This window comes from Aptenodytes forsteri, unplaced genomic scaffold (genome assembly GCF_000699145.1).
Source record: "Aptenodytes forsteri isolate BGI_AS27 unplaced genomic scaffold, ASM69914v1 Scaffold82, whole genome shotgun sequence".
Lineage (NCBI taxonomy): Eukaryota > Metazoa > Chordata > Aves > Sphenisciformes > Spheniscidae > Aptenodytes > Aptenodytes forsteri.
This window is the reverse complement of record NW_008795490.1, coordinates 342,471-361,373: the sequence shown is the minus strand read 5'-3', so window position 1 is coordinate 361,373 and position 18,903 is coordinate 342,471. Positions and strand designations below refer to the sequence as shown.

The window sequence follows — 18,903 nt, the reverse complement described above, 5'->3', positions numbered from 1 at the left end:
CTAATACCGCATTCAAACAGGTTAACATCCTGCTTCTAGCTAGTGCACTCAACATTTAACCACATAGACCTGAGTGATCACCAAAAAAATCATTTATAAACACCACAAAATAACACAAAAGTTGAGGCCCATCTTATTTATCCCCATGGAATACAAGAATTATGTATAACTGCTTAACTTAGTTATTTAGAGGGATTCTTCATAAATGAGAACATGAGAATGATGAAGCAGTTATTTTAGTAGCATTAAATATCAGGACTAGTATAAAAGGAAGTTAATCTAGATAAGCATCATAATCAAATGATCACATTTTTCAAGTGCGAAAGGAGCTTTCTCTCCTTTTTAAACACTACTTACAGATGAAAGAGCTGAATAATGCAAGGCATGTTAAAAAATCTGCTGTGACAGAGATAAAAAGATCAGTAGCCAAAATACGGAGGAGTCAATGGGAAATTACGTATAATATAAATTCCAGGATGTCTGTATCAAGACTTCCTGGATACACACCAACTATGAGATAACAAAAGATTGTTCATTTTCCCTCCCACACATAAATCAGTCCTATACTTCCATAATGAATATCAGTTAGAAGCAGCAGCAACACAGATTCTTTCAATTCTCCATAGTTGATTCATTTATTAGTTGCAAAGATTCTGTATTTCAAATGTGGTTATCCCCTTTCTTCTGATATGAAATTAAGGCAATTCTCCAACCTCTAGGAGACATAGCAGAAATAACACAAGTCATGCTTGTATTTCATGCAAAACACATAATTTGCATGAATTATGCAAAGCGGTCAGTATTTCATCATTATAGTATACCCAGGGTTTCTGGAGTATAGTTTGACAAAGAGCTGAACACCTCTTATTTTAAAGAGGGACCTTAGTTTTTGGAAGAAAAGAAATAATTCCAAAGATGTATGCAAAACAGGGAATATAATGTACAATTTGTTCTCTCAGTATACACTAGAAATTAACAGAACAGTACAATTCTCACCCATTCTATGAGTTTTCCATTTTCTGTGAAATTGTTGATCAAAACCAAAGTGGATACAAATACTCTTAAAAATATATGCATTCACACTAGAGACAGTTGAAAGGCTTAAGAGACTATTAGGTTGCATGCAAATCAAAACTCAAACACATCTCCTGCTCAGCCTCTAAGTGGAAAGATAAAACGTAAGTAGAACTACAATAGGAACAAGACTGCTTCAACACACCGCAGTATTTTAACTTGTAAACTTCAATCACGTTCTTCTCCTAGACTAATGAATCTGCATAACATCCAGCTAAATGATGAGAGATATACTAGACAGATGCTGAATAATCCAGCAAACTTAATACCAGCTTTCTTCCCCAAACAGAATTAGTAATTTAATTTTGGTCTGGCATGGAAGGGCTTAAAGAGTCAGCTTGCCTCACCTGTTTTTTCCCTTGTATTTTAAATTCTTATCAATATGTTTCCTGTACAAAGAAGTAACCTGTATTCCACTGACAGTTTATAGCTCTTAAAAAAAACCAGATCTTGAAACTTGGGGGGTGGGTGGGGGGTGTCCCCATAAATGATACCTTCCTACACAAACTCAGAATACTTTTAATGTAAAATCATCGCTTTCGCATTAACTATGGACTGACTACACAAATTGCCAGATTGGAAAAGATATACCCACAAGGAATATCAGAAGTTTCAGAGCAGATTTGCTTCAGCTTTGCTCATGCTCCTGCATTCACTTGAATTAATAATTATTTGCAGAAATAGACAAAAAGCAATTTCTGAAAGTGAAATTCAGATGTTTGTGGGAACTGAATTTTAAAACTTGTTATTTATCTGCACTGACACAGGTAGTTTTCTAACAGGAGATTTCCCTAGCCCCTCCCCTGAACATCAGCTTCCAGCATAATTAAGTGTAACCCTTGTTCATTCACCCACCCACAGTTTATTTGGAATTGAGGCTTTACAGCTACCTTGCCTCAAAACAAGACAAGTATGACCCAGAAAAACAGAGAAGCCCATGGATTCCTCTAGTTACTCCAGCCTTCAAATTCTATCCCTCAAATGTTTTCTTTAAGCATTTCTGATACAAGTATTTCTGGAAGCACTGTTATAACTAGTCAGTAGAAATTTCAATATTAGAGTACTCAAATGTTTCTTTAAACAAAAAATCCTTTTGCATTTTCCAGGACACCTGAACCACTTCTCTCTAGAAATCAGTAAATATGCAGCACTGGGAGTAAGTTTACACAAGCTTTAAGAAGCAGCTTGCTCTGAATGTTTGACAAAGTAGTGGAAGCTTCATATGCAGATCTGAAAATAGAGTTTAGCCTCTTTTATAGTGCTTACAGTTATCAAAAAAATAAAAATAGTCCTTGCAGCTAGTCCCATTTACTTTCTTTACCTAAGGATTATGTCATCTTCACTTTTTCACCTAGTAGCTAAAATTATTCTTCTCAGCTCAAATTAATATCATCCTCCTAACCAGCATTAATCTTTTTTTAAAGCAATGCAAAGCCTCCCAGTTTTGCAGGGTATGCTGAGTTGAAAAAGCACGTCACTTAAATACTGACTGTAGAAGGATAATAATACATGCCCGTTTCAGTACATGTTAAGCATTTCTCAACCACACAAAGCAGGCAGCATCGCAGGGAATGCAGTTTGTCCAAATCCTCTATACTTGCATATGTGTGCTTAAGGCAAGAGAGCTCACTGTACTAAGCAGTGATCATCTACTACATCGTAGTCCCAAAACAGGCAAAAATTATAATGAATAATGACAAGATGGGCAAAGTATTTTAATTCTGTGGACAGGAAAAACTCTCTGCCAAAGACCTAGGGTAGCTCTAGAGGAAATAGTCTGCTCTGAGCAGTTTTCTAATCAAAGACCCATCCCTCCTCCTTCACTTCCAAGCATTTCTTTCTACTATTCCTGCTTCATCCCCTATTCCAAATGTTAACAAATTGGTTAAATTAATAGCTTCTCAGCTGTACCTTTGAATATTGCTTCTGTGTTCCCCACTGCCATTAGGAAATTAACCCTGGAAAACACTAGTATTTCATTGTCTTCACTGCATGTTTTTTGAAAAAGCAAGAGACAAGCTGTGGCTGAGAGAAGGAAGAGATAATGCACTCATGTCCTAACATCAGTGTTCATTTTCATAACTGCTACGAGTGCAGGTCATACATAAGAAAAGCACAGTTTCATGTTAATTTAATATCACGACACTGATTTTACTTTGATTTGTGAGAAAAGGCAACAGTTCCAAAAGATTTTTTTTCCAAACAAGCTTCAGACCTAAGCTTACACTTTTTTTCCCAGGCAAAATTAAGGCATTTCAGTTAGTCATATGTGAGTTCTCTCTACAAAATATTTTTTAAAAATTATTACTATTATCTACATAACTTATCTACATAGGAGCAACTCAGTGCACGTCTGCCCTTAGTGACATTTTGAAAGAGAAAATTGATTCCAGAATATTTATGACAGACTCAGAACAGTCCTTTTTTTTTTTTCTAATTCTTTAATTTAAATTACTCTAAGTAGACTTAAGGAATATTGGGTTGTTCTTCACCTGTGGTGACCCCTCTGACATAGGAGACAGTTGCAAAAACTGTAGCTATCAATACAATTTCTAGCATAAGTCAGTTATGTATAGACACATTTATAATATAAATTACCTTCCAAACAATCACCACACAGATATATGCATCTTCATGCCATTACACTGCTATAAAAAGTTTTGATAGTACAGCACAACATATGGACCATGTTCCTATATCAGATTTGCCACTGTTATGATAGCTTGAGATTAAGACAAATCTGAAACTGTAGCAGCTTTTAAAATTCATTCCTAGATACTTCTCAAAACTGTAGCTGTAACACCTCACAGTATTTAAACATTTGACAACTTTGATGCAAAAAATAGATCTCTGACTAGAGGAAAACTTACCAATGATCTGAATTACATACAAAACACTAAGGGCAGTAGATTACTCACGCTATTTTTATGTATACCAGTCTGTACCATATAGCTCTCCAGGACTGCATATTATACCTGCATGTTTTACTGTAGTCATTGCTATGGAACAGTTTTCCACTTTACTTAATCAGACCCTGAATTATTTTTATAGGCAGCAAAGCCACCACTTACTTTGCACACACTTTTGTATGTGCTTTGATTGTGGTCTCCAAGAATTATTGTAACAGAAAACACACACAATGATGGTGAGATTCCCAAATAGTATTTTAAGTACATAAACATTAAAAGTCTGTCTGGTATTACTCACCATTGCCAAGTCTGGATACAATCCAACAACAGATAAAAAACAAAGACTTAATTTACATCAAGTTACAGAGTACCATGAAGTCCTGGTGATACATCTAAGCAGGACTGAAGCAGTACAAGAGCAGCTTCACACAACTTTCCTGCCTGTTTGTCCATCTTACCTGCACCTAATCAGTATTATTACTTGCACATACAAAAGCAAGCTCTCTCACAGAAACAATCTCATAAAGAACAATCTGTCAAGACACACAGCTATTTAGCACGAGAGTTATTCAAAAAGTCAGAAAGTACTACAGTCAACACCGTCTACAAAACTAACTTTGACCTTTCACATCCATGTATTACCAAACAAGATAAAATAAAAATCCACAAAATACTTTTGGGAGAGTTTTAGACTTCATACCAATCCTGATACAGTATCATATCACTATTTTTCAACAACTTCAGGATTACAGAGTTTCCTTCTAAGGCTTTAGGCCTGCATAATAGCATCTTGCTGTGTTTTATCACTCAGCTAGGCAGGTCTTTATTCCTCCCCATGTCTCAGTATTTATGTCTGCAAAAGTATACAATAATACCTAACATTTCAGATCCACTTTCCTGTATGTAAATAACAGCACCAAGCAAAAACAAACTAGGGCTTTAAAGCTGAGATTAAAGTTTGTCAGGTGGAAATACTATCAAATTACTGGTAACAATTTACTGTGGGAATTCCAGCCAGACCATTGTGATGCATTCTCCTTCTGCCAGCTAAGGAGAGTGAGAAGGCAAGAAAACTGACAGTAAGGAAACAGGATAAGGAAAAAGAAGACATCAGATACAGTCAGAAGACACTGGCTGCAACTTCCGTGCAAATATAGCACTAGATATCTAGATACAGTTTGACCTTGTTACTTGGACAGAAAAAAGTCAACATTACATATCATACTTGGAAACCAAATCAAGTGTCCCTAGAGACTAAAGAACTATAACTTCCAGGCAATAAAAAAAATTTACATTCAGCTTCATTCTCTTAGTCATAAGGATGAAAACAATGCAAGGCACCTCAGATATGAAGAGGCTAGGATCTCAGTCCTGGAAGGTTACCAAGAGGTTTTTCCCCAAAGGTCTTCCCTTCTCTTGGAGAAGGAGGGGGGGAAGACAAGAAGGTAAATTGGAAGAGATCATTTACATGCCAAAATACTGGAAAATGCATTATTTTTCTCGTTTTCTAGGAATCTTAACAATATACAAAGTTTACAAATATTTTTGAGCATAATGGTATTGGCTATTCAGTGTTTTATTTTTTTCAGTAACAATGAAGGCTGAGAAGCTGCATTCAGATACTTTATGTTTGTCCAAAAAAGTATTTCAGATGCATTATTATGAAATTATTTAACACCATTTGAGTTTAGCAGTTTTTACATCCCCTGACACTCGTAAGAGTTCATGCTTTCCTAGGGAGGGGGGAGCATATCATCTGTCCTTTTTCTGTTGGGGGGAAGGGGGCAACAACAGGTATGGTATTTAAACAGTTGATGCTAGATCTTATTACAAATATCATATTAGCTTAACAGGTTACAGCAAACTACGACTGCTGTTTGCTACTGCAGCTTTAGAAATTCCAGTGAAGTGGTGACTACACAACTGCCTGGAAGCTGAATTTCTCAACTTCCAAACCAGCTACCAATAACATTAGTTCCTGCATAAATGCAGATCAATTTCCCTAAGTATTCACTTTGTTTATAAAACAATGCTCAGCTCCTTTAAACATCAGAAGCCAACTGATTTAATGCAAACTTAAAAAAATCTTAGATTGAAAGGGTGAAAAAGGAGCTCTGTTTTGAAAAAAATACCAAAGTGCATAGATCTCAGTTAAAGTTCATTAACTACTTTCTGTATACAGGAATTTGCAGCAATTTTAAAGCACTAAAGATTTTTTTTTGCTTAAATTAGTTTGAGTTACATATTTTAAAATTAAACAACTATTGAACTAGTTTGCACAGAAACTGATAGGGAATGGATAGTAAGCAGTTACTTATATCCGATCCATTTTCTAACAGGGATAATAGCTAGGAGTCAAAGTACATCTTAAACTTCAAAGTTGCTTACATAAATATGCACAAATACAGTATTTCCCAAACAGCTATGAAGATTGCCAGCAAATTTTCTGTAAAGGCTGTATTTGGTAGAATTTTCTTATAGCTGCCAGTGAGAGGCAATCGTTCATTAGAACAAGATGTAATTAAGTAGTACAAAAGCAAACAGGATTAAAAATCTGTGATTTGAAAAATCAAACAAGAAACAAAATTGTTTTTAATGATGTTTCTATATGCACAATTCACAGATAGCAAAGCATGCTGTTAAATGAAGAGGTAAATACATCAATTTAGACTAAACAACATAGTATTTTCAAAAAGCTAACAAGGCTACAGGCTTTCCTTGATTTTACTCACTGTTTTCTGATCCAGGTTCTACTACTACGAGGTTCTACTACTTTAGCCTAAAAGCTGTATTTCAGCACTAACAATGCAAAAAAGGTGACTAATCTGATACTTTTTTGGGTGAGGTGGAAGGCAAGGAGAATGGTAGAACACAAGGGGAAAGAGTAGGAAATGGCTACAAATACATCTGTGTAATGGTTCCTCTGACTACACAAGATGCAGTGGAATGGGTGGTAACTGCTAACTCACTCAAGTTTTTCCAAAGACTATATACAAAAGAATAAACCCAGGAAATAATTATATATTTTGAAAGATCTTCATCAAAATTCAGAGGCAAAATCTTTGTATTCTGCTGCATGCTTCCAAGTCCTCCTCATCTGTCATCCATTTAAACCAGATTAATTTTAAGGTCAAATTTTAACACGTTGTTACAGATATCCTACCTCATACATCCTTTTGGTAGCACATACTATATCACAATATTAATAATTAACCAGGCTTTTCCTCTTATGTCCATAGATTCTTGGCCAAGACTAAAGGCAGGGCCATTCTGTGCTCCTAGAACTGAGGAATACTTGGAGTAAGAATGATGTCTCTTCCTAGTGCCCAAATATTTTGTACAGACATTGCCAACAGCAGCATTAACATCTAGTTCAAAACATTACATTTGTTAAGTGAATTTATATACCTATTTAGTTTAACTTATGAAAGCATAAAGAACCATAGCTATTATCTAATAAGAAGGACAACTGAACATTTTCAAAGAACACAGCCAATCAATTATTGTCCATCAACACTGATTTCTGACTGCAAAGCAATTCTTTGCTAGGTCCAGAAGTGTCTCTCATTCACACAGCATGATCTAAAATACTTCCCTTAACTCTTGCCTGCCAAACAAATCCTCTTCAGTTATTTTCAAGTCACTGACTACCAGATATTCATGACAGAAGATACTAACTGTAATCACTAGTCATTCCATCTCAACTTTGTTCAAATACAAGCCCACTCTTCAATCCCCTCCCTACCAGTTTGTAGTAGCTAGTCTAGTCTGCTGAGTCCCAGTTTCACTTGTATCTCATTAACCCTTTACATAATTTTGGGGTTATATAGAATAAGACACAGATACTATTACAACTTACATAAGCTACAATGTTTGGTTCCCCCCCCCGATCCTCTGCTGTCAGTCCATTAATATTTCTCTCCTTTTACAGAAATTGTTATTCTCACATCTTTCCTTTTGGCACCAATGCCTTGTTTCTCAAATTAACTATTAATCCCTTTTAACTCTTCTCTTATCCCAAACCAGGTTTTGCCCCATCCTTCACCTTTGCTATTCAATTTATCACTCTTCATACATCCGCTTTTACTCACTTGCTTTGAGAAAGAAGGCATAAAAAGCAGGTGACTAAAGCAGACAGAACTAAAAACATTATCAACAGAGTGCTGGTAGATCTGGATGAGGAAAAGGTCTTAAAGACCACCTTAAGTTAAAATTTAATTTGGTCATGTGTATGAATTTCTCCCCCAGATTTTGCTGTGGTCTGTCTCTCAGTACAGATATTAGCTCCTCCCTTCAACACTGAACTTGTGGATGAGGCTTAAGTCCACCCTTCTGCTTCTCACACCATTTTGCCTTGTCACAACGATGGAAAAAACTCCCTCTTCCAAACATCCTTTTGGAGAAAGTTTAGTTCATCACTAGGAGTTTTATCAATACAGTGATGCAGGTATAACATGTTTTTTGCTTATGCAGCCTTTTGAAGTATTTACCAGCAAAATCACTTGCTGAAGTGCTAAGAGGGTCACAGATTAGAAGTACCAACACTTCCATTACATAGACAAAAAGTAGAAACTTAGACCCCAAATCAAGGTGGTAGATACAAGTTTACCTCTCTTTCTATACCAACTTGACATGACAATCTATCCCCAGACTCATAATGGTAGTGGTCACAAGCTGGAAGATCTTCCAAATACCCAAAGTGATGTTCACAAGCAGTACTGCTGCTATTGCTTTTTAAATATTCCAGCTAGCAGTGCCTAAATCCCAGTTCAAACATAATGCAATAAATGGGTCTCAGGAGAGTTTCCCTGAAGTCTGCTCAAAGGCATAAGTAGAGAGACATCTTAAATCTTCTCCTTTCAAAATGACACTTTAAGTGAGCCTCAAACATATATGAGCCACCGATAACTATCCTCTCATTGCTATATTTTGCAACATAGTCTAAGAACAGCGTTTTTCATTTTATTTTAAGCCTCCTCAGGTTCCACTATAGCATAATTTAGTTTTGCAAATCACCAAAGGAACTGAGAAACTTACTATTTCACTACTATCAAAGTAGTAGTGACAATTTTGTAGAAGGTTTGCTCAAAGTTGCCACCACAAATGAAAGACTAAGGTACAATTCAAGTGATTCAGTAGATGGCACTCTTCCACCAAAATCAAAAGTGGAAACTATGTCTTCACATAAACAAGGGGTACCTTGGAGCTGGAATTCTCATTTTTAATAGGCAAAACCAGTTCCTACTCACTAGAGTGTTTCTTAAATTTTTTGTGCTTTTCATAGAACTTGTAAAAAATAGTTTATTACATGCCAAAATATTAAGAGGGATTACTATGTTTTGTTGAAATATCTGTAATTTCACTTAGCTATTTTGTCCAGACATTAGTGCTATTAGACATAGCTCCATTTCACACCACAAAAATAGCTGCATATCAGTGTTGCATGAAGTGGTATTTTCGTGGCTTGTGTTTACCAGAAATCCAACTTGAGATGGACTATTAAAAGGTTGACATTGTCCCTAGAAGTTGCTTATACAACTGTAATTCATCTCCTCAAATAGATTATGGTCATTTATTTTTAAAAGTTTATGCGCAATCTCAACATCAGTAGTAAGCGTTTTGCATTATTTAGCTTAAATTTTATTTAAAAATAGTGTCAAAACCAGATAAACAGTCATTAGAAAAACCTAAATTAAGTTGCCAGATAAAAAACTGGCATTAAAACATGCAGATCTTCAGTATTATTAAAGTGCGCATCATAGCATTAAAAATAACACTACCCATTCCATCTTAACCCTTCTTTTTAAAGTTGTTGCAGATGCCACCTTAGATCCTGTAGTTTGCTCTCAGTGTACTTGAGGACTGCAGATGGGTCCTTTCTTTGGCCACAAGAAATGCACAACTTGACAGTGCTAAAGAGTTCCCATAAGAGTATAAACACAGAGCTACTGTTTTGTACAGGCTGTGGATGTCAGAAACAAATAGCTTTTATTAGCACTGGGAAGGGGATAATTCAGACAGTGTTACGAGATTTCCAAGTACCCACAGCCCAGTTTAAGACTGCAAAAGGAGGAAAAACAGATCATCAACAGAGAAGCACAGTCCAAGGTAGCTCTCCTATGCATCTTTCCTGCAGTTTTTCTAGCAGACTCTTTAACTACTAGATGGAGGGAAGGTATTACCTTCCAAATCTAGCTTCAGTGAGATTGATTTTTTTTTTTTGATACCTTAGAGAATCTGCTCATCTTTTAGCCTTGTGTACTTCCAGTTCCTGTCAGATTCCAAGTAATGCCTGATACTTCAGGCAGTGCTCATCTGCCCTGCTATTACAAGAATATTTGTTTTACTTGTTTGTCATCTGCTAGTAATTTCTCAGGCTGAAGAGCTATTTTGATCAACTTTGACAGAAGGGAAGAAGTCTTGCAGATAACTTTGCTGTAAGTTTTATGAAAATAGGAAGCTGAGAAGAGGGGAGAAACCCAGATTAGGCCCATATCCCATCAAAAGGAGAAAGGTGGCAGCATTACCTCAACATCCTAAAATAGAAGCTCTGTATAAAACGCTGCAATCACAGGAAACATTTCAAAAACTACAACACGCAGGTAATTATGCTACAAGATAGAGCCATATGATAGCAGGTTTCACAGATAAAATTTCTGTTCCTTTCCTCTAGATAAAAGTATCCAAAATAATGAATATCCATATATTACAACTCACTTCCTACAACTGAACCTGTTCCAGTTCCAAGGGAAGGGGAAACCCTATTCTCTTCATATGATGGCTTGAAGAAAGTGTTATAAATCACAGTTTTGAGCCCTTCAAAGATGCAGAGCTGTACCTGTTCATGCTGCTCAGCACTTCCAGGGTTCCTCCACAATCCTGTAGCTCAACTGAAATATCTAGCAATAATTCTGCAAGAATGAGATTGTCTTAAGAAAATACATGCACTGAAATTTAATAGTTTGACCTCTGATTTATTAGGAGCGAGGAAAGGGTCGGCGGGGGTAAAGAAAGCTGAGCATTTGTCTACACTTGCTGCATAGTCAAGGAAAGGCTGCAGAAACAGAGTAGAGGTTTTTCTTTCCACACAGTGTTATTGTCTCCTTCAGTATCACCCTGCTCCCCAAATGCCAAGAGAAGACATGCACATTTCCACTGTTCCACCCCCTTTTTTTTAAAGGGTAAAAAGAAAGATGAAGAGCAAGTCCGCACAAAGATGTGCTTGAAGAGAAATACAGCCAGATTCCTCAAAAAATTACCACCTTCAAAATGACAGTTGTTAAAGTACAAAACTAAGGAAATTTGGACTTTTTTTTTTTTAAGCAGTTTGGTTCCCACTGGAATCCTCAGCAACTTATTTACACGAGAACCACTCAAGAGAGTGAAATGGCTGCTGCTTAGTTAAAAGATAAAAGTATTTAAAAACCTAGCAATCATACATCTTCCCAAAAAAGTAACTCTATCTTCATCACTAGTCACAGTACTATCCCTGCAAATAAAATAAAATTAAAAAAACCCACATTAACCCCCCCCCAAAGACTCACTGTTTGAGGTAGGCTATCAACACAGTCCAGAGCTTTACTGATGTTTTAATGTCAAAGCCTGAAGTTACAGATGTCAAATAGACAGGGTTTCCCACCTTCTCTGAGGAAATTTCTGGCTGTGGAAAACAGCACTTCAGAAGTGCCGTAACAAAAATATCCAGGGGCTCAGACAAAAGAAAAATATTGTCTGGAACAGGACTCTCACAAAACTTGTGCTGGTTTTGGCTGGCATAGAGTTAATTTTCCTCACAGTAGCTAGTATGGGGCTGTGTTTTGGATTTGTGACCAAAACAGCATTGATAACACGGGGGTGTTTTTGTTACTGTGAGCAGCACTTACACAGAGCCAAGGCCTTTTCTGCTTCTCACCCCACCCCACCAGTGAGGAGGCTGGGGGTGCACAAGAAGTTGGGAGGGGACACAGCCGGGACAGCTGACCCCAACTGACCACAGGGATATCCCATACCATATGACGTCATGCTCAGCATATAAGGCTGGGGGAAAAGGAAGGAAGGGGGGGACGTTTGGAGCGATGGCGTTTGTCTTCCCGTGTAACCATTAGGCATGATGGAGCCCTGCCTTCCTGGAGATGGCTGAACACCTGCCTGCCAACGGGAAGTAGTGAATGAATTCCTTGTTTTGCTTTGCTTGTGTGCGCGGCTTTTGCTTTACCTGTTAAACTGCCTTCATCTCAACCCACAAGTTTTCTCATTTTTACTCTTCCAATTCTCTCCCCATCCCACCAGGGGGGAGTGAGGGAGCAGCTGTGTGGTGCTTAGTTGCCAGCTGGGGTTAAACCACAACAATCCAACCTCAAGATGGTTTCTAAGCAGCAAATCCAGATCATTAAAATTCAGATCTGCTTTGAGTCTGGAGAACCTGCATTGATACAGTGTAATTCACTGCTTAAAATGTTTTGATTAAAACATTTGTTTTAATGTTTTGACTGTCATAGCTTTTTCTACTCAGCAATAGAGAAAATTAAATTAATTAGTTTTGAAAGTTCACTTCTGTAACACCTTCCATCAAGAAATACAAGTGGAAACCAGCAACGTAATTCTCAGCCAGCTACTGCAACTCACTAGAAGCTGCAACATGTGCAAGTTTTACATATGCTCTGCATGGTGAGGAGTAAAACCACAGGAGGCTCAGATAAATGCTTACTACTCCAGCTCATAAATTGCTATCTGTCAGACTAAATCACCTGTGGTGTTCCTCTTAAACATTTACTAAAAAGAATAAAAGTAACAAAAACACAGGGGAAAACTATTGTTTCCAAGATTTGGCTAGAAAAGTTTGAACAGAATAAATACCATCTTTATAAGGTACCTTTCAAAGTTTATTTCTTCTTTCAAATGTTAGCGTATCAGAATGGCAATCTTAAACAGGAACAAATAATCGCATTGTGTATTTACAGTGCTCAGTAGCTCTGTGTGAATTAAAAAAAAAACATTAAGAAAAGCATTAGACTTCCTGATGGTAAAGATTTCCACCAGAGCTAAATTCAAGTCACATATGTATTAAGAGAAAAAGCTAAGTGTATTTTCCCTTACAAAAAGAGAATCTTTACTGGCCAACTGCATGCAGATTCACTTTAATTCTTTGAAGCATTACAAGTCCGGAAGTGTTTTGCTTGCAAAGTATCCCAACTTCTTTTGCAACAAAGGACTATAAAAAAACCCAACTGAAAATGCTAGCACTGCAACCTTAAGTCTGATTACTACTCATTTTTCCCCCATGAATGCCCAGGTTCCCAACTTCAGCCTCCAGGAAAGGCTGAAAAGTAGGCTGTTTAATCAAGAATCACCTACAAATCCCCAGACACATTCTGAGTCTGCACAACTCTCTAAACTTGGCGAGTCTGCAGAGAACAGGTAGTCTTCAAATTCACTGTGCGGTAACAAGGCTGCAGTCAGGACAAAAACGTTTTGACAGAATCAAGCCTTATCCTTCCTCACAAGCCACATACATACACAAACTTAATCCTCTTGAAGCAGAGGAGGAAGAGGAAAGAGTTAAATCATTCACCCCAGACCTGAGATGGCGTCTTCCAGGATGATACATTCTTGGAAACTATTCATGGACCAGAGCTACAATTAACTCTACCAGAAGCAGCACTGTACTGAAGCACACCTGAAAACTGTAAAATAGTATTTTTGAAGAATCATTTAGTGAGCAAATGAAAGTCATGTACAGACACTGGAAATTGCATATGTTTAAGGTAAAGACAGACTAACCAGGTTTCAAAAGACAAGCAGAGATTATTTCTATTAACCAATAGTTTCCAAAATAGCAACTATAAAAGGAACAATCTCTTCATATAATCTCCTCAAATACAAGTGAAAAAAGGAACTTTAACTAGTGGCCTGTTGTACAAACCCAGGATGAAGTCTGTTTCACTAAAAACCACCAGGATAGACTGATACATGCATTCCAGTCAAACATCAACAAAAATAGTATGCTGAACAGCATTTATTAGTAGTCCTTAAAAAAACCAACCAGAAGTAACATACCAAATAACAGCTGTGACCAGTACTGAGCTACTAAGACACTTTAGACTACTAAATATTTTTAAAAGTTCTTATTAGGAGCTGAAAATAATGTATTTATAATGATTCAGTATCACTCATACAGAATGCACTTACACTGATCAAAGATCCTCCATTAATACACTAAGACAACACTAACAAGTATTCCCAACTGAGTTTAATTTCATCAGAAGTGAACTCCCCCTAAATTAAGTACATTCGTATAATTTACAGTTATATGCTTTTAATGTACTATAGCAGACAATGAGAAGTTTCAGAATACAGAGGATTCTCTACTTTTGGAGGGGGTTGTAGAACAATCTATGCGGACAAAGTTTTCAAACTACGCTTCTAAGTATTTTACCTGTTTTGTAACTGAAATCTACTAATTTTAAGTGTGACACGAAATATAATTTCAGGAATATTTTGCAAGAACAGTCTCTTTGAATGAGCTTTCCTACAGAGGTATGATTATATTCCCAAAAATGCCAATCCATTACTCTGTAGATTAGAACAGTAAGCATTAGTAGCATCTTTGTCAAATTGGATACAACTACTGTAATAGCACAGTATGACTTTTTAAGAATGGCACAAAGTAGTTTTTCCCCTTTAAAACTTACTCAAGGCCATTGTTTTCTGAACTTGCCCAGCACTGTTCTAATTGCAACAGTAACCTCCACTGCAGACAAAAAAGCAAAGGCAGAGAACATTATCAGATCACAGTGTGATTACCACACAAGTTTTCATGCCAGCTTCCTTGACGTTAAAACATACCACTACACCACACCAACACTCTTGGCGTTTTATGTTTTACCATACCATAGAAACTATTCAGGCATCTGATAAATTTTGCTTAAGCAGCAAAGATTATTTCCTTGCTAACAAACCACAGAAGCTGAGAAAATTTTAAGTTGTGTTTATAAAAATGATTACAATGTGAAATACCGAGTTGAAATGAAGACATTTGTGCAACCATACTGTTGAACAACTTCATAGTTAAGGAATTCTTTCCTCTGACAGGAGTCAGCCAGACTGAGAGCACGAGAGCCACCATACTGACTCAAGCCAGAGGTCCATGCAGCCCAGCACTGTCTCCTACAGCAGCAATCGACATTATATAAGGAGAGCACACAAGCCTGGCCACTTTTTGCAACCTATTCCCTTTCCACTCCCAAACCAAACACTCCTGGTGGATTAGGTATGTTAGAGGACAAATCCCAGTCTAGTCCCTCTAGCATTTGCTTATAGAGCCACTGTCTGTGAGTTTGTCCATTCCCCTCCCAAATGCACTGGCACAGCCTGCCGACACCATCTCCCACACCCACAAATTCTAGAGTTTCACTACTCATTATATTCAAACTAAAAATTGCTTTTTATCTCTTTTAAATCAGTCTAATAGTACTTCAGTGAATGCCCCCTAGTTTTTGCACTGCAAATTTGCTAAATGACAGCTCAGCATGCATTTTAACCAGCGTCCTCTTGATTTTACAAACCTTGATCATATTTACCCCTTCTCCTCCTCTCTAAACTGAGCAGACCAAGTATTGTTAATCCTCTTGTAAGGCAGCCACTCTACTCTCAATAATTCTAGTTTCCCTCCTCTAAATCCATGCCACCTAAAATGCAGAAACCTGGAAAACACAGGACTCGATGTGGACACACCATTGTTCTATATGACAGAAAAATGATGCTTTTTTGTTCACCATGCTCTTCAAGTTTGTTGGGCAAATTTGGTAAAAACAAATCAAAAAGCCAAGTCTCAGTAGTTGGTTCAGAAAAAATACATATCCACTTATCCAAAAATTCAAAGCTTTGTACTTTGACTGCTGTGATCTTTATGTCTCAGCAAAGACCTACTTTAAGCCAATCCTCTTTTTCTTTAATATATTGTATATATTACATGTAATACAGTACATTAAATATGTTTCTAAATATATAATACACTAAGTATTATATATCTCAAGTAAATATCAGCTTGAATTCAGACAGGTGAATTACTATGAAGTTATACACAAAACTTATGAACTAAACATTTAAGTAGCAACTTTGGAATTGAAGTAGTGTCTCCCAAGTTTCTGCAGCCTGACTAGGAACTTTTTCTTTTTACCCAGAACAGCATTTATTTGATCTGGAAGTTATTGGCAGAGTGTTCATATGGAAGAAAAAAAAAAGAAAACCAAAACAAAAACCAAAGCAGCCACAGTTCTTTTAAACTGCCATAGTTCAAAAGTTAAGTAGTTTTTGTCCTTTTCTACTCAAGTGAGAAAAGAAATAGTATTATAAAAGTTAACTGCTGCTTCTTCTTCCTCACAGCATTCTCTAAAGCATGTACAAATCCCATTCTATTTTACTTTTTTTTTTACTATTAATATAATTGGGACTATATTCACAGTACTTCCATGGGCAATGTCTGAAAGAAAACAAATAAAAGTCAAGTCCTAGGCAGCCACATATACCGTGGGTAATTTAAAAAAGTTTTTGGACTTACATTTTTGTTTAGTTTTTTTTTTTAACTGAAAGATAGAGAAGTAAGTACAAAACAAGTTTCAGAAAATGGTAGTATTCTTTGTGAGTGGCTGCTATTTGAATACCTTTTCCTTTGGCCAGCAGCCCTTATGAAAACATGGGAACATTACTAATAAGACTGTGTACTTTCAAGAGGTAGGCTACCCGATCTCTTTTTTTTCCAGGTTAGTAACTCACCAGAATTTCTTTCCAAAGTGTTATGTTTCCCACCTAATTATTTTAAAGAATGAGGGGGGTATTCACCATGCCAGCAAGTAATCTCATTATATTTCGTCACTTAAACAGAAGTTTATTGGGGGCTTTTTTTGGTGGCTCTCCTTTTTACCTGACATTTAAAGGTGGCTGTGACGCTAATCTCGCTGCAGCGGTTTACTGCGCAAGTTTGGAACACGTATAAAAGGGAATGCCAGGCAAGTTATTGCTATACAGCCCATTCTGCATATTAATAAGCATCACTAAAGTTTAGTAACTGTACTTCTAATATCAACACTACAAAGTTCAATCAAGAATGTTTTTCAACTGTGAAGATGAACATCTGCTCTGTTTAACAAGGTAGTAAGACTGGATAGAGTATATGCTAAAGAAGTTACAAGCACACTAATCCTATCAATTTAACATTAAGTGATCACAAAAAAATCAGCATTCTATTCTTTTTCCCTAATGAACAAGCAGAAAAATGCAAATTGCTTTTGTCTATCTGCTGCTGCTGACTACAAGTTGGTGTTACTAGGTGGGAAAGAGGCAGGACCTTTAAGAGAAAAGGTTATCAAAAACATTGGATACCAGCTGGATTACCTCTTTAGTTGGCTACTCTTGAAGTGTTAAATAAGTCACCTTAACATGAACCAAAGATTAATAACATTAATCGAACACATACAGAGTACAAACCTGGCAGCAGATTCAAGAGGCAATCTTGATTGATTCAATGCAATCCCCTGCTTGAAACGGCATGAATCACACAATAAAATAGTAGCTCGCTAAGCAGAAGTACAAATGCCTTGCTTCCTTTGGATCTGCATACTTTTAGTTCCCTGGTTTCCAAAGTTAAAACAGCTCCTGTGAAGACTTTTCACAAGAACATAGGAGCAGGAGGAGACAATTAGTTCTTGGAGAATCCATGGGAGATACCTCATAAAAGGGTGTTGGTCTACAGCCTTCTTGGTGGAGAACCTAACCTCCTCTCTCCACCAGTACTGCTCTAACAAACACCATCTGGTTTGAGTAGGACAGACCAAGACTTATTCTGGACATGGAAACAGCAGTCACTGCAATTATCTCAATTTTAGAAGGAAATTAAGCTTCAAGTTGCCCAAACAAAAACCAGGTTTTGTTACTACCTTTTTAAGGCGCTTATGAAACAAAATCCCATGACATTCAGTAAAATGAATGAATAAAGCAGCCTTTAGTTATTTCTATTAAGCTATAAACTTCTCACTGTAGAACAGTGATCAAGTAGTTGATTTTGCAAACTGCAACAATTAGACTGCACTTAAAGTATTACAAGATCAGCATCATTGTTATTACGAAAAATTTCAGTTTCACATTTTAATTAGCTCAATCAGCATAACCTAGCATTCCTCAAAGCATTTAAATTTGCACTTTGTTTTCTATACTAGCAGACACACATTTCAAGTTTCACCTACTTTCACTATTCTTGACACTTAAGATAATTAAGACAAAACTCAAAGCAAATGAAAAATCTGTAAGTACAGAACCACTGATACAGACTAGAACTACTGTGGACAAATGACTAGGGAAGATCTATTCCTGAACTTCAGTGAAAAATTTTTACTAATACAATATTAGAATCAATCTTAATTCAGCAATCGATACAGCTGCCTCAATGCAAGCACTATCAATAACTAGAATTTTTTTTTTTTTTTTTTTTTAAGAGAAGCTTAGGGATTCAAAATAGGCTAAGTCTTTACAGGAAGTGATTAAGTTAGAACAACTAGTACACAGACCAAGGCTGTCATCAAGTTGTACAGATATCAGACATAAAAGCAGTTTGGAATCTCTTACCAAGGAGAGATTTCAACTGTAAGACAAAGTGTTTCTCATTTGTGGCAGAGTCTTAAACTCAACATCAACATGTCAGATCAGGCTAAATGATAGAATCATAGAATAGTTTGGGTTGGAAGGGACCTCTAAAGGTCATCTAGTCCAACCCCCCTGCCCTGGGCAGGGACATCTTCAACTAGATCAGGTTGCTCAGAGCCCCGGCCAACCTGACCTTGAATGTTTCCAGGCATGGGGCATCCACCACCTCTCTGGGCAACCTGTGCCAGTGTTTCACCACCCTCAGCGTAAAAAATTTCTTCCT

The 18,903-nt window shown here is 36.9% G+C and overlaps 1 protein-coding gene across 1 annotated transcript in view; it reads right to left on the bottom strand.

The window, feature by feature from the left end:
- STXBP5 (syntaxin binding protein 5) overlaps positions 1-18,903 on the bottom strand; it is a 116,956-nt gene that overhangs the window by 81,589 nt on the left and 16,464 nt on the right. The window lies entirely within an intron of this gene.